This window comes from Panthera leo, chromosome F2, assembly GCF_018350215.1.
Source record: "Panthera leo isolate Ple1 chromosome F2, P.leo_Ple1_pat1.1, whole genome shotgun sequence".
Taxonomy (NCBI): domain Eukaryota; kingdom Metazoa; phylum Chordata; class Mammalia; order Carnivora; family Felidae; genus Panthera; species Panthera leo.
The window spans coordinates 20,431,033-20,446,559 of NC_056695.1; positions in this window are offsets into that span (position 1 = coordinate 20,431,033).

Here is a 15,527-nt window from a genome sequence, read left to right on the forward strand (position 1 = left end):
AGGCCACATCATAATTAAATTGCTTAAAACTAGAGATAAAAAGGGGGCACCTGGGTGGCTCAGTTGGTTAAGCATCCAACTTTGGGTCAGGTCATAATCTCACAGTTTGTGAGTTCAAGCCCTGCATATGTCAGCACAGAGCGTACTTCAGATTCTCTGTCTCCCTCTCTCTCTGCCCCTCCCTGACTCATTCATGCTCTCTCTCTCAAAAAATAAACAAACATTAAAAAAAATACTAAGGATAAAAAATATTTATAGTTATCAGAAGGAAAAGCAATATTACTTTAAAGTGAACAAAGATAAGAATGATAGTAGACTTTCCATCGGAATCTATGCCAACTGGAAAAACAATGTTGGAGTATCTTAAAAATACTGAAAGTAAAAACTATCAACCTGAGTTCTATGCCCAGCAAAAATATCTTTCAAAAAATGTAGGTGAAATACTTTTTCAGACCAACAAAAGCAGACATGATTTATAATCAACTGACCTGCATTCTAAGAAATGTTAAAGCTCTTGAAGTGGAAGGAAAATGAAGGGAGATTTGAACCCAAGCATATCAATAATTTTATTAAATGTACATAGTTGAAAGACCTCAATTAAAAGGCAGAGGTTATTAGGTTGGATTTAAAAATAACAACAAGGGGTGCCTTTGTGGCTCAGTCAGTTAAACATCTGACTTCAGCTCAGATCATGATCTCCTGGTTTGTGACTTCGAGCCCCACATCGGGCTCTCTGTTCCAACTCTGAGCCTGGAGCCTGCTTCGGATTCTATGTCTTCCTCTCTCTCTGCCCTCTTGTCTCTCTCTCTCTCTCAAAAATAAGTAAACATTAAAAATTGTAAAAACATAAAATATCTTTATTAAACACAACAACAACAATAAGACAAAACCCAACCATATGTTGTCCAACCTACTGTCAAGAACTGTGAAAGGTCTGAGCTTTCACTTTACTTGCAAGTTACCAGAGTAGTCTGCCACAGTTTCATGGTTGCTGGTCAAAGACACCAGAATCCTGAATCAGAGATGAGGGTGGTTTATTATTCATAGCACAGTAATAGCCAGACTGTCAATATTTTTGCACCAGTTCTCCAAGTCCCAATTCCATAGGGCAAAGCAAAGCGAGTCAGATGACCCATTACAGTGTGCTCCATTACAGGAGTAGAGGGGATTGGCTTCTTATAAAATGTGCAGTGAGCGTGCCTGACCTTTGCTCTGTCTTCCAGACAGCAGGCAAATCTGCTCTTTGCTCTGGAGAGGCATACTAACACTATCTTCCAAGACTGCTTCCCATCCAAACATAATTGAAAACATAGTTCAGAGAGGGTAGTCTGCTTAACTTGCAAGATGTGCAGAGAGACTACATGGAGAAATGTCTCTTGACACCCAGTTTTTGAGAGTTTGCTGCTTCAAAGTGTCATGTGAGGTCTTCTCTGGTCTCCAGAGAGGAAATAATCTGAAAGAAAGAGGAAATACGAATACTTACGTAGGTGCCATCTTCCTAGAATCTACTGAATTTTTTCAAATGTCTTTTAAGAATTTTGCAACCTTTCGGGGCACCTGGGTGGCGCAGTCGGTTAAGCGTCCGACTTCAGCCAGGTCACGATCTCGCGGTCCGTGAGTTCGAGCCCCGCGTCAGGCTCTGGGCTGATGGCTCAGAACCTGGAGCCTGTTTCCGATTCTGTGTCTCCCTCTTTCTCTGCCCCTCCCCCGTTCATTCTCTGTCTCTCTCTGTCCCAAAAATAAATAAAAAAAAAAGTTGAAAAAAAAAATTAAAAAAAAAAAAAAAGAATTTTGCAACCTTTCTATAAAGTAGGTAAGGAGAAGTAAATGTCTGTTTTCACAATTTATGAATTCCATCAATTTTCTTCTTATTAACAATTAGTCACTGCCTTCCTTCCTGTGCTTGCATTCTCTTTTTAAGAAGATTTTTAACTAGAAAAAAAAATCTTTTAATTTTTTAAAAAAATGCAGTCTTTTTTAAACATTTATTTTTATTTATTTATTTTGAGAGTGAGAGACAGTACAAGCAGGGAGGGGCAGAGAGAGAGGGAGAGAGAATCCCAAGCAGGCTCTGCACTGTTCGTGCAGTGCAGTGCACTGTTCGTGCACTGTTCGTACAGAGCCTGATGCGGGGCTTGAACTTAACTGAGCCACCCAGGTGCCCTAAAAAAATATCTTTTAATTTTTAATGAGGAAAATTTTTATAATGCCTACAACTCTGAATATGATTAGTTCTCCCTTCCCTACTTCCAGTACCTCTAATACTCTGTTTTTGGAAATACTCTACTACTGGATATACTCTGTTAATTTGGTCTTAGTTTGTCTTTTATCTTGGGAATTCAAGATGTGAATTTTTCTTAGAGAAAGGATATTAAAAAAACCCCAGCAGTTGTAAACCATTTCTCTGGTTTTCATTACTTTATGGAGTTTCAGTGATTTGTAATATATACAGTAGGTTATTCCTATGTACAAAATTTTTACTTGAAGAGCAGTATCCTCCCCTCCCCCTCATCTCCAGCACCTCAATAGGAAGCTGTCTTTGTTTAAAATTCTGTCAGTCCAGGGGCACCTGGGGGGTTCAATCAGTTAAGCATCTGACTCTTGATTTCAGCTCCGGTCATGATCGCACTGTTTGTGAGCTCAAGCTCTGCATCAGGCTCTGCATTGACAGTGTGGAGCTTGCTTGCAATTGTCTGTCTGTCTGTCTCCCTCCCTCCCTCCCTCCCTCCCAAATAAATAAATAAATAAACCTTAAAAAAATAAAAAATAAATAAAATTCTATCAGTCTGGGACCAATCAAGACAGAGAAAGCTTGGAGTGATTTGAACAGGGAAAGCCTAATATATTGGGGTACCTGGCTGGCTCAGTCCATAGAGCATGTGACTCTTGATTTCAGGGTTGTGAGTTCAAGTGTCACATTATGCATAGAGTTTACTTTAAAAAAACAAAACAAAACAAAACAGATTATCTATAACGGGATTGGAGTGACCAGCGAATGGTGAGAAGAGAACTCTAAAGAACGTAGGCATAGCAGGTTTATAATAGTAAACATAATATTATATAATATAATATCTATTAGCCACCCCACAGCCTATGAGCGGAGGTGTGGATCTTGTTGGCAAAGTGGTTACTGAATGCCAGATGAGTTGCTATGGCGCCACACTGGTGGAACTTGCTGGAAATCAGCCCCTACTGTGCTGGGGCGAAGATGTCTCCCTGGAGGCATTCTGCCACAAAACCACATGAGGGGGCTGCTGAAGAAGCTGCTGGCCACGGAATGTTGCTGGCTGTGAGCCAAAACATCCACCCAGGTTTACCAACTTGTAGTCTGGGGCTCTGTCACAAAGCATACTGCTCTGTGGTCTGGCCTCAGAAATCAGAGACTCCAAAGTGTGGATGGGCACTGCGTGTACCCACGGGATTCGTAGGGCGGTGTGAGTACCGAATCACACTAGCGTTGAGGCGCAGGAGGAGATGGGGAAGCTGTGGGCTGGGCACTGCCGCAGTGGAGCCTCCCTCCTCCAGGATGCAGCAAACTTCCTTCCTCCTGTAATGTCTCTCCAGCGCCCTCTTCTGACACAACTTCAGTGTCAGCTATCTCAAGGGCTCGGATCATTTTCCTATAGCACTCAAATGGGGTGAATTTGGGGCCGAGAGGAAATAAGTCAAAGACTGGCATAAAGTCTCACAGGTAAACGAATCTAGTCCTTTTACTGCTGCAAATCTAGCCTTAGTTTCCTTGTGTTTAAAATGGTGGTATTGGGGTGCTATAAATGTGAGGTTCCTTCTCCCTTCCATTCTGTCCTCTTACTACTTGAGCTGTGCTGTCTCATGAATGTCTGGGATTAGTTCAGCAGAGAAGACTCTAAGGAGGCAGGAACGAAGAGCTCAAGTATGGGGCTGGCTACTTCTGTCCCTTCTCCAAGTCTGCTCACCAGCTGGTCCTCCAACCTGGAAGGAGCCTTTTGTCTTAGCTGGGTGTTTGTACATCTGGAGAGCCCTACCTTTTCTTTCCAAACGCGGTCCCAGAGGGCTTCCCTGCCAGTTAAGAGACTGGTGACACCTCATTCCTCACCTGGAATATCTCCCTCAACTCCGTGAGTCGCAGTCCTGCCCCTTTGGAAGCATTAAATGCCACCATTTCCATGAAACTTTCCAGTGCAAAGTGGACACTCTGGTTACTTACAGTATTTTAAATTTACTTCACTTGGGGGCACAATAGCTTTGAACCCTACTTGCTTATGTCTCTATCTTCTGGGTAGACTCTGAGTACATGCAGAGTGACTTGTTAAATATTTGTTTTGTGACTCAGCAAAGGAATGCATTACCCTGGCCCTCATCATTTTCTTCTCTTCCATTTTCCTCCACCCCTTCCCCTTTCCTCCTCTCAGTCAAAAATGCTCCTGCTCTATCTTCTGCATAGTTACAGGCTTGAAGCCAATCTCCCCAGCGAGACAGAAATGCCCTTTTCACTCTTGTGTCACAGTATGCCGATTTCTTTTCTCTTTCTTTTTTTCAAGTTTATTTATTTTGAGAGAGAGAGTGTGAGCAAAGGAAGGGCAGAGAGAGAGGACGAGAGAGAATCCCAGGCAGGCTCCAGACTGTCAGCGCAGAGCCTGACTTGCAGCTCAAACCCACAAACTGTGAAACCATGACCTGAGCCAAAATCATGAGTCCAATGCTTAACTGACTGAGCCATCCTGATGCCCCACAGTATGCCATTTTCTTTTTTTTTTTTAATTTTTTTTTTAAATTTTTTTTTTAACGTTTATTTATTTTTGAGAGAGAGAGACAAAGCATGAATGGGGGAGGGGCAGAGAGAGAGGGAGACACAGAATCGGAAGCAGCCTCCAGGCTCCGAGCCGTCAGCCCAGAGCCCAACGTGGGGCTTGAACTCATGGACCTCGAGATCGTGACCTGAGCTGAAGTCAGACGCTTAACCGACTGAGCCACCCAGGCGCCCCTTAATTTTTTTTTTTTTTTTTTTAACGTTTTATTATTTTTGAGACAGAGAAAGAGCATGAACGGGGGAGGGTCAGAAAGAGGGAGACACAGAATCTGAAACAGGCTCCAGGCTCCGAGCTGTCAGCACAGAGCCCGACGTGGGGCTCGAACTCACAGACTGTGAGATCGTGACCTGAGCCAAAGTCGGACGCTTAACCGATGGAGCCACCCAGGCGCCCCTTTAATTATTTTTTTTAACGTTTATTTATTTTTGAGACCGAGAGAGACAGAGCATGAACGGGGGAGGGTCAGAGAGAGAGAGGGAGACACAGAATCTGAAACAGGCTCCAGGCTCTGAGCTGTCAGCACAGAGCCTGACGCGGGGCTCGAACTCACGGACCGCGAGATCATGACCTGAGCCGAAGTCGGACGCCCAACCGACTGAGCCACCCAGGCGCCCCAAGTATGCCATTTTCTTAAGAGCCACCCTTATACACCGACCTCTCAGAAGCAGAAACAGAAGAGAGCTTCAAGTCACCGTCACACACAGAATGCCCACACAGTGACTGAGGACGTCTTTGCCTAGCAATCTGTGCCTGATCACTAGTGTGATTCGGTACACCGCCCTCGTGGGTACACGCAGTGCCCATGCACACTTTGGAGCCTCTGATTTCTGAGGCCAGACCACAGAGCAGTATGCTTTGTGACTATAGAGCCCCAGACTACAAGCTGGTAAACCTTGGTGGATGTTTTGGCTCATCGCCCACTGATTTTGAGCCTTGGGGGCTCCCAGAAGACCAAGGGAGCAGTGAAGGAGGGTAAGCAGAGGCTGATATGCCATTTGACATTACAGATTCTGACAATAGAACAGAGCATTAAAGGGAGTCATTGTGTTGGTGGGCACTGGACACAAGAGAACTCCAAAGGGTAGATGAATTCAGGGGTCACATTCTAGACTGTAAGGTCACTTACCCAGTGACTGGAGTTTTGCTTCATCCTAAGACAGTAAACAGATTCAGCATGAGTGGCTTTTATTTCTCAAACGGTCTTGTCAGCCCCTCTGAGCTGCCCCCAGGGCTTCCATAGTCCTGGGTCAAGTGGAGTATAATGACCGAAATACGTCATTTCTACCTTGTCCACCAATTACTCACGTGCTTAACCTGTGTGGCCCGCCGGGCTGTGGGTGCAGGAAGGATGGACTGGGTCTTACCTGTTTCCTGACCCTAAGGTATTGGCACCTTTTACACTGTGTACACCTTAAAATGCATACATGTTGAAATGAAATCAGTCACATCTAGGGCATTTAGAAAAGGATGGATTCAGAGACAGCACTTACTTTTTAGGTCGTGTCATTTTCCCTATCTGTGTTTTGTTTTTAAATTCCTCTTGGGTTGTTTAGACCAAACCGAGTCTGTTGGAGCTTCCCTCTACTGGAGAAACCTCTGGCTGCAGTGTGCGTCCGCCTGAGTGTGGGTGCTGAGGTGTTTCTTCGAAAAAGGCAGGGGGTGGGGGGGAAATATGGCCAACTTTGGGGAACAAAAATAAGGGATCAGATTTTGAAAAGTGAACATGCAGAATGATCCTGAGTGTGCTCTGAAGCAACAGCAAATAGTTACAGGAGCGACTCCCCCTTCTGGTGGGCATCACCACAGTGTTAACTTAGGGTTTGGGGCCCCCTATTGGGGGAACCATCATGCCTTTTCTGTACCAGGCTTGTGTGTGTGTGTGCGCATTTCTGATAATAAAGGTAGTTCACTGTCATTCTAGGATATTTACAAAGATTAGAGAAGAATTGAAGAAAGAAGTTACCTATAATCTCATTAGCTCTTTTAAAATGTCTCTTATGTTAGGAAAGATAAAAAAAATTACACTAGTTTATAGTGGTGCATTATAGTGTTTGCTTTCAGAGAGTCTTTCCTAAGGCAGATAATCTGAAATACAGAAATTTGTAAGCACAAAATTATTTTGGTGCTATTTATATTATTGAAAAATTAGAAATAGGTCAATGGGATATTATGCAGGCTATTAAACCTGTGTAAGCTGTCTTTTACTAACGTGAGAAAATGCTTATTTAAAATAAGAAAAATGGGGGGCGCCTGGGTGGCTCAGTCAGCTGGGTGTCCAACTTCAGCTCAGGTCATGATCTCGCGGTCCGTGAGTTCGAGCCCCACGTCAGGCTCTGGGCTGACAGCTCGGAGCCTGGAGCCTGTTTCGGATTCTGTGTCTCCCTCTCTCTCTGACCCTCCCCCGTTCATGCTCTGTCTCTCTCTGTCTCAAAAATAAATAAACGTTAAAAAAAAATTTAAGAAAAATGGGATATAGAAGTTTGCTGTACTATAGACCCAGTTTTGTTTTTAAAACGTATATGATGACTACAAGAAAACATATTTTAAAAAGTGGTGTCTCAGGTTGATTAACAGTACCACCCTCTTTCCATTCTTTTTCTTTTATAAATACAATTTACTGTATACATTTGGAGAAAACAGAAAACCTATAGTGAAGAAAAAAAATTGTCCCTTATTTCTCCCTATGGAGAAACTACTGTTACTATTCTGGGCTCTTTCCAGAATTTTAATGTCAAATATTTATTTATATTCAAGCTTGCTAGTTTCTAGAAATTCAAAAGCTTTTTGCATCTGTTTCTTCCTTGGATAAAATTTAGATAATTTTGGTAAATTAAAAAATCCCATTGGGGGGGCTCAGTTGGTTGAGCATCCAACTCTTGATTTCAGCTCAGGTCATGGTCTCACGGTTCGTGGGATCGTGTCCCGTGTTGGGTTTTACATTGACTGCACGGAGCCTGCTTGGATTCTTTCTCTCTGTCTGCCTCTCCCCTGCTCACTCTCTCTGCCTCAAAATAAATAAAATAAACTTAAAAAAAACCCCACTGAAATATGAGTTGAAATGAAGCCCATAAATTAGTTGTGAAAAACCAACATTCTCATGTCCTCCTACTTAAATCTTCTTTTATGTTCCTTAGTAAAGTGAACTTACACATTTTTCATAAGTTTTTCCTTAGGAACTTGATAATTTAAAAAATCTGGTATTGTGAATGGGAATTTTGTATCCGATATATTCTTACGTATTAGTGGTATTAACGATTGCTTACAAATTTCATATGTGTTTACCATTCTGAGCTGTCTTATGAATTCTTATAGGTTTCTATTGATTTTGTGGGATTTTCTAGATAAACAATTAGTGATCTGTATACAATGGCGATTTTGTTACGTCTTTTCAGTAATTATGCAGCTCTCACACTCCTTGCCCATGAGCTCCCACTTCCCAAAGCTGGAGCAGAATTTCTGGGGTGGCTTCTCATGCCTCCCTGATTCTGGTTAACACCCCCAAATCTGTGCTAAGTGGCCCTGCTCTTTAACCATAGCTCTTTAGTGATCTCCTCCAAGGTAGTCCAACATTATTTTTCTCTCTGAGTACTTTTGAAATTGGGCAAAGAATTCAGAAATTGGGGCATTGCAACCGAATCACTGTAATGGCAGCTCGAGAGGGGGGGGGGGGGGGGGAGAGAGAGACAAAGAGACAAAGAACTCTTGCTGAGGTAGGCCCAGCTGTGCTGGTTTCTTCCTTTTCTGAGTTTAAGTTGCTCAACTGCTTTATTCTTCTATTAAAGTTCTTTGCTGTTTCTTTTCTCTCTTTCTCTCTCTCCCTCTCTCTCTCTGTGTCTCCGTGTCTCTCTCTGTTAGCTGGAATTGGTTCCGATTGGTTGCCAGCAAGACAAGCACTAGTGTTGAAAAATCAGCCCAAACCTGATGGTGGGTTTTCAAGCAACTTATAACACGTTTCAATTTAAATATTCCTTTTCCTTGGAGCACAGAAGGTCCAGGGCACTGTTCCAGCTCCCACAGCAAGGCTTCCACAGCCCCAGGCTCCACATGGCTCCTCCTCTCCTCACTTGCTGCACTGACGCTTCTCCAGAGCCCCCACCCACCCAGATAGTGTAGCCTTCCTCAAGCTCCCACACATCTTGGGGCCCCAGGACTGGCCAGTGCAGATTTCCTGGACTGCCCCTTGACCTTTTTAATGTCTAATTGGCTCAGGCAAGGATCTACAAGCTTTATTCACAAGTGACATACTTAGGGTTGCCACAATTCAACATACCCATACTTATTGGAATTCTATTGATAATTTTATGTGTCAATTATTCCTCAGTAAAGCTGGAAAAAATATATAATTGGGGGAAAAAACCTTAAAAACAAAAAGGGAATGTGCTTGCCAAGTCATTGGCCGCGTGCCTCTTGCCTAATGTCTTATTCATGTACTATAGCAATAATACCACGTCCAGCTCAGTGGCTGTGATCAAGAATTTAAGGTGGTTAAATCTGTAGTTGCTCTCCAGGCTGCATCACTAGAAGCCTGTCGGATTACAGGACCACCATCCTGCAATCTTCAGATCTTTTTAAAATAAAAAACAATTTTTTTTTTTAATTTGAGGGAGAAAGAGCACATAAATAGGGGAGAGGGGCAGAGGGAAAGACAGAGGGAATCTTAAGCAGGCTCCACACACAACGCAGGGTCCGATGTGGGGCCTGATCTCATGACCCTGGGATCATGACTCTGGGATCATGACCTGAGCTGAGATCAAGAGTCAGATGCTCAGGTCAGCTGGGTGTCTCAGCTGGTTAAGCGTCCGACTTCAGCTCAGGCATGATCTCCCAGTTTGTGGGTTCGAGCCCCATGTCAGGCTCTGTGCCTGCTTCAGATTTCATCTCCCTTTCTCTCTGCCCCTCCCCAGCTCATGCTCTGTCTCTCAAAAATGAATAAAGTTTAAAAAAGAAGAAAAAAAGAGATGCTCAACCAACTGAGCTACCCAAGTGCTCCTCCTTCAGGTCTTTAATAGTGGTGTTTATCTCCACAATCCTTCCTCATCCCAAAGCAATATTGTTTTTGATTTGCCTTAATTGAGGGCAGTTTTGAAGTTTCCACTTGGCTTTCTCCATTGGCCAGTGACCCAATATGGGGATTATTCCAACTACCAACTGTAGAAATTCCTATTGTACACTTGGGTGCTGGAGAAACACCCACTGAGTGGGCCCATGGAACCAATGGGCTTGTTGTGAGTGGAACTTCAAGTAGGACTCAGTTGATTAGTTGGCCTCTTTGGGGCTCCCGCTAACAGGGATTCAGGATGATGTTTTTATGTGTCTGTGTCAACTCAGATCCTGTGTCAGTAATCCTCCAGTGTCTTTTTGTGCCCCTTCTACTAGTGTATAGTCACCTGCAGCTCCTTTAGAGAAAGACGGGGGAATTGTCACATATATGTACTTGCCATAGTATTTCAGAGTTCTTAAGGACTTGGCCGTTTCTTCAGCCAATGTGTTTGGATTTCGAAGTTAGTTCAGGTCTGAGAACGGAACAAGGGACCATGAAATTTTATTGAAGAGACTGCATTCAGGCTACTGCTCCTCCATTCTTTCCTTTGAGATTATAGATGTTTAGCTCTTGACAGGGAAGAGTGGGCTGCCTGTGCAAGCCCAGAAGGTTCACGTGGCTTTGAAATCAGCAGCAACCATCTGCGTATCTCTACCCACGTTTCAGGGTCCCAGGTTTTCCCAACCAGGGCCCGGTCCGTTGCATAACAAACCTGCCTTAGCTTAAATCTTTGAGTGATGTATTCTTTAGTCTGACACTCAGCTGTCTGCTCCTCCACTGCAGGAGAGAAGAACCTCCTTGGGTGCTGCCACAGAGGCCCTGTGGTCTCATATTTAGTGTTAATTACTTCTTAACAGCCCTCAGCCTCATTGTCACTCTGTAGAGCATCAACCCAAGGTGGCAGTAATCAGCCTTCTCCTATCTTTGCAGGCGTTCTCCTGCCTCACATCTTTCAAATGTCCTGCATCATCCTACCTGCTATAGAGTTCCCTTTCACATTTTCCTAGGCCCCTGCCAGTAAAATCTTATGGAACTGAGCCATCACCTTGTGCCAAGGACTATCTATGCGATACTTACTGACCAAGATGACACCCTCCTCTACTGGCCTGGAGTGAGCCAGGCCCAAATTCCCATCTTACTATCTGCTTTCTTGGTTCATTTGTGTTGGTCTGGACACCTCCCCCGCCCTCCACCGGCAAGAATCGGTTGCCAAGATGGGATTAGATGTGGCAACATGCTTGTGAGGGGAAGTAGGGGGGAGTCCAGGGCAGGCTAGAAGAGCTACCTGACTGGGAAGGAAGGTTAGGTGAAAGCCTTGGAGTGCAATGCCGTTCTAATAAAGTTTGGCAAGACTGATGTAGAGTCCTCGAGGCAAAGCTGCTCATTGGAGCAGTCCCAGCTCCCAAGAGTGGGCCTATCTTATTCCTGCTGCACTCCACCATTGGCTGGGAGTTGTCTTTGGGAAGTATGCAGCCAGTTGGGCCCTCAGGTCACCACATTGCCCTGGATGACTGAGGGCTGTTGCGGTCTCTTTCACATCAGTGTGTCCTTCAAAGTATGGTGATCCTTGGCTATGTACTCATGTTTTAATGGGAGGCACTAAAAAATGTTTGGAAGCTCAGAGTTTGTGGGCAGGGTTGTCAACTGTGGTCTTCATTATAAGGGGACACTGGATTTTTCATGGGGAAACCACATATGTTAGTACCTGTAGGTTTTTCCTTTGTGGCTGCCAGATTCCCTTGTGAAGACACACAAGCAACCAGACTGGAGAGAGTGTTGAAGCTAATTTGGTGAAGAGGGATTAACATTCTAACTGTAGATCTCACTTAATATTGTTTTCCTTATAATACCATCCCCCTGACCCTTCTGTTAAACTTTTCTGCAGAATATAACTTCATTCTTCTGTCCAGGTTGGGGAGGTTGTTTGCTTGAAGCAGAGAAGCACATCTGCCAGCTTCTCATCCCCACATCCAGAGGCACCTGCTAATTCCTGAGCCTCTGAGTTTTGTGGTGAAACTTTGCTTGCTTTTTGGCATTACTCATGGCTAGCTTAGCATTCAGCTTTCTTAGGTCTACAGAATGAGTTGTCACTCTTGTAAGTGCTTTCAGCTTCTAAAACCTTTGTTGCTGTTGTTTTGCCTGCTATCATCCTTGTCCCTGTGGGTTTATGCCTTTGTAGAAAGGTCTGTAGTGTTTTAGTGGGATTTTTTTAGAGGCACCTGATGTGAAGTCATGGGTTCAATCCTCCACTTTTAATTGGTCTCTTCAATAGCCTATTAACTGGTTTCCTACAGGCTTTTCTTCATACAGTAGCTAGTCTATTAGGAACAGATTAGGGGCACCTGGGTGACTCAGTCGGTTAAGCGTCCAACTTTGGCTCAGGTCATGATCACACAGCTCGTGAGTTCGAGCCCCGCATCAGGCTCTGTGCTGAGAGCTCAGAGCCTGTAGCCTGCTTTGGATTCTGTGTCTCCCTCTCTCTCTGCCCCTCCCCTGCTCACGTTCTGTCTCTCTCAAAAATAAAAATAAACATTAAAATAGATTAGATCATGTTATTCCCTTGCTGAAAACTCTTCAATGGGTTCCCATTACACTTAGAATAATATACAAATTACTTGCCTTGTCCTATAAGACCTTATATGATCTGAACCCTGGCTACTTCTCAGGCCTTATATCCTACTGCTCGGACCCCTCAGTTAGTTATCCTCTCCAGCCACACTGGCCCTCTGGCTATCCTTTGGATGCCAAAGCTGGTTTCTGTCTCAGAACCTTTGCATTTGCTGTTTGTTCCACTGTAATGAATGTTCTTCCCTGGATTCTTACCTGCCATGCTTCCTATCTTTTAAAAAAAAAAAAATTTTTTTTTTTTAAATTTTTGAAGGAGAGAGAGAGAGCATGAGTGGGTGAGGAGCAGAGAGAGAGGGAGACACAGAATCCGAAGCAGGCTCCAGGCTCTATGCTGTCAGCACAGAGCCTGATGCAGGGCTCGAACCCACAAACCGTGAGATCATGACCTGAGCCGAAGTTGGACGCTCAACCGACTGAGCCACCCAGGTGCCCCATTCCTCACTTTCCAATCTCTGACCAAATGATTAAAGGGTCAATTTGTCAAAAGGATATATAGTGTTACATATATATGTGTGTGTGTGTGTGTGTGTGTACGTGCAACATTGCAAAAGGTAAAAAGCAAAGGTGATGTAATTAAAGGAAGAAAGAGACAAATGTACATCTTTCTCTTACTGATAGAAAACTAGATAAAAAAAATTAGGAACTACCCACAGGCTGTTTCAACGTGGTTGAAAGCAAAGGAAGAATGAAGACCTAGGATGCAAAACAAATCCAGTTTTAACGTGCCTATATTAATAGCAAAGGAAACAAGGCAAGGAAGAATAGGAGAGGAATTGGGCCATTATATGATAATAAAAGGGTCAGTTCATCTATGAGCAATGTACATGCTCCTGAAAACACCACTTTTGGCTACAATAAGGAAAACGTGACAGAAGAGGAGAGAGAAAAACCCAGAGCCATACTGGAGATTTTAATTGATATGATAAGTAGACAAAATGTGTACGATGCTGCTAAAAGCAGTGAACAGGAAAATTTGTAACCTTGAAATAAATGTATTTGTACAGAATAAAGGTTGAAAATTATTCAAACAATTATCAATTTGTTAGAAAAGAAAAATGCTAAAAAACGCAACAAAGTAGGAAAGAAGAAAAAGGTTTGAATGTGTCAGTAAGTGGTCTAATATGGAGGACATCTCGAAGGATGCTCTGGATTTAAGAGAACTTTCTGAGCAGTTTCCCAAATCCAAACTTTGGTATGGCTTTGGTGATGAGTGCTACCCAAAATTCAAAGATACACCAATCTCCTCAAACTGAAACATTTACTTTGTATGCCAAAGGATTCATATTCCCACTTAAAGTCCATTGGAAGTATTTATGACTTTTTTTTTTTTCCCAAATGGATGGAGGAAAGAAGGTATCTCATTCAGTTTATTACTAACGATGTTGAACATCTTTTAACATTTAGTAGACATTATCTGTTCGTATTCTTTTCCCATTTTCCTAATTCTTTTTCTCATTTATTTTTATAAACTTTTGTTAAGGTTTATTTATTTTGAGAAAGTGGAGTGTGGGAGGGGCACAGAGAGAGAGAGAGGGAGAGAGAGAATCCCAAGCAGGCTCCATGCTGTCAGTGCAGAACCTGAGGCAGGGCTTGATCCTGGGACCCTGGCATCGTGATCTGAGCTGAAATCAGACACACAACCGACTGAGTCACCCAGGCGCTCACTTCTGTGTCTTTTAAATACAAGTTTATAGTTTTCAATTCACATAGTTCTTTCACATTTTGTGTTAGCTGTAATCCTATTTTATAAGCATTGTATTATGGTTATTGTAAATGGGGATTTGAAAAAATTGACTTTTGGTGTGGACAGAAGGTATTGATTTTTGTGTAAGTCTAGCCATCTGACTGAGCTTTTTTTATTCATTCCATTCCAAGAGCCAGTTCATTCATTTGGGTTTTCTGTATAGATGGTCAAATTGACTGAAAATCTCTTATCTTTTCTATTCCAGTAGTAATACTTCACTTGGCAGCACTGGTAATGGGGGTTCCTTGTTTTGTTTCGATTTTAACTAATACCTTTAATATTGAATCAGTAAGTAAGATGTGTCAGTGGGATTGCATCAGATAACCTTAAAATAACTTTAGGACATTTACTTTTCCTAGAGGTTTTATTTTTCCTTGAGGTTTTCTCATGAAAGGGGGCTGAAATTTATCCTGTGTAAATTTATCATATAGCATCTACTATAGTTAATCATGATTTTTCCTTCCTTTAATATAGTGAATAGCACTGATAGTTTTTTTTTTCTTTTCTCTTCTTTTCTCTCTCTCTCTCTCTCAAAGATTTTATTTTTTTAAGTAACCTCTACACGCAATGTGGAACTTGAACTCCCAACCCCAATATCATCAAAAGCCACATGCTCTACTGACTGAGCCAGCCAGGGACCCCAGCGTTGATAGAATTTTCTATTCATTCATCTTGTTTTTGTATCTTTTAAAAATACAATTCCAGATTATATTTACAAGTATTTCATGTAGTTTATAACTTGGGTTTTAGGAATTATACTTGTATCATTTATCAACTATTAACAAAACAATCGATTAAAACGATCATGAATATTCTGATGTGATGTATAACCTGAATAACCAGTCAGAAGTCCATATTGTTCTCATGTTTTTTGGGAAAATGAGGGAAGGGAGGTGGAACACTCTGGTGAGAAGAGTAGTGACATCACTTGGGATTCTGCAGACCTATGTTCAGCCTGTATTTGCCATTAAGTTGTTAGATAACCAAGACGTAACCTCCCTTGGCTTCAAACTGAAAATCTGTGAAACGGGCCAGTGGGAGAACCAAATGTTAAAGTGCTAGAAATAGTGTCAACTATTGTATGAATGTAAGGAAGTATTAAATTCCAAGTCAGATATTTCAAAAATTAAGAGCAATTACGAATGGAGATAGAATATATAGACACATTAAAATCTCCCAAGCCATGTAAAACCCGAAGGCATTAAAATTTATTAAATGATGCAATAACAACAGAATTCTTTATTTACAATAGCATTATTTAACATCAAATAAGCAAATAGCATCAGCAAAGCAATATTAACTTGCATAAATGTATTTAAAATTT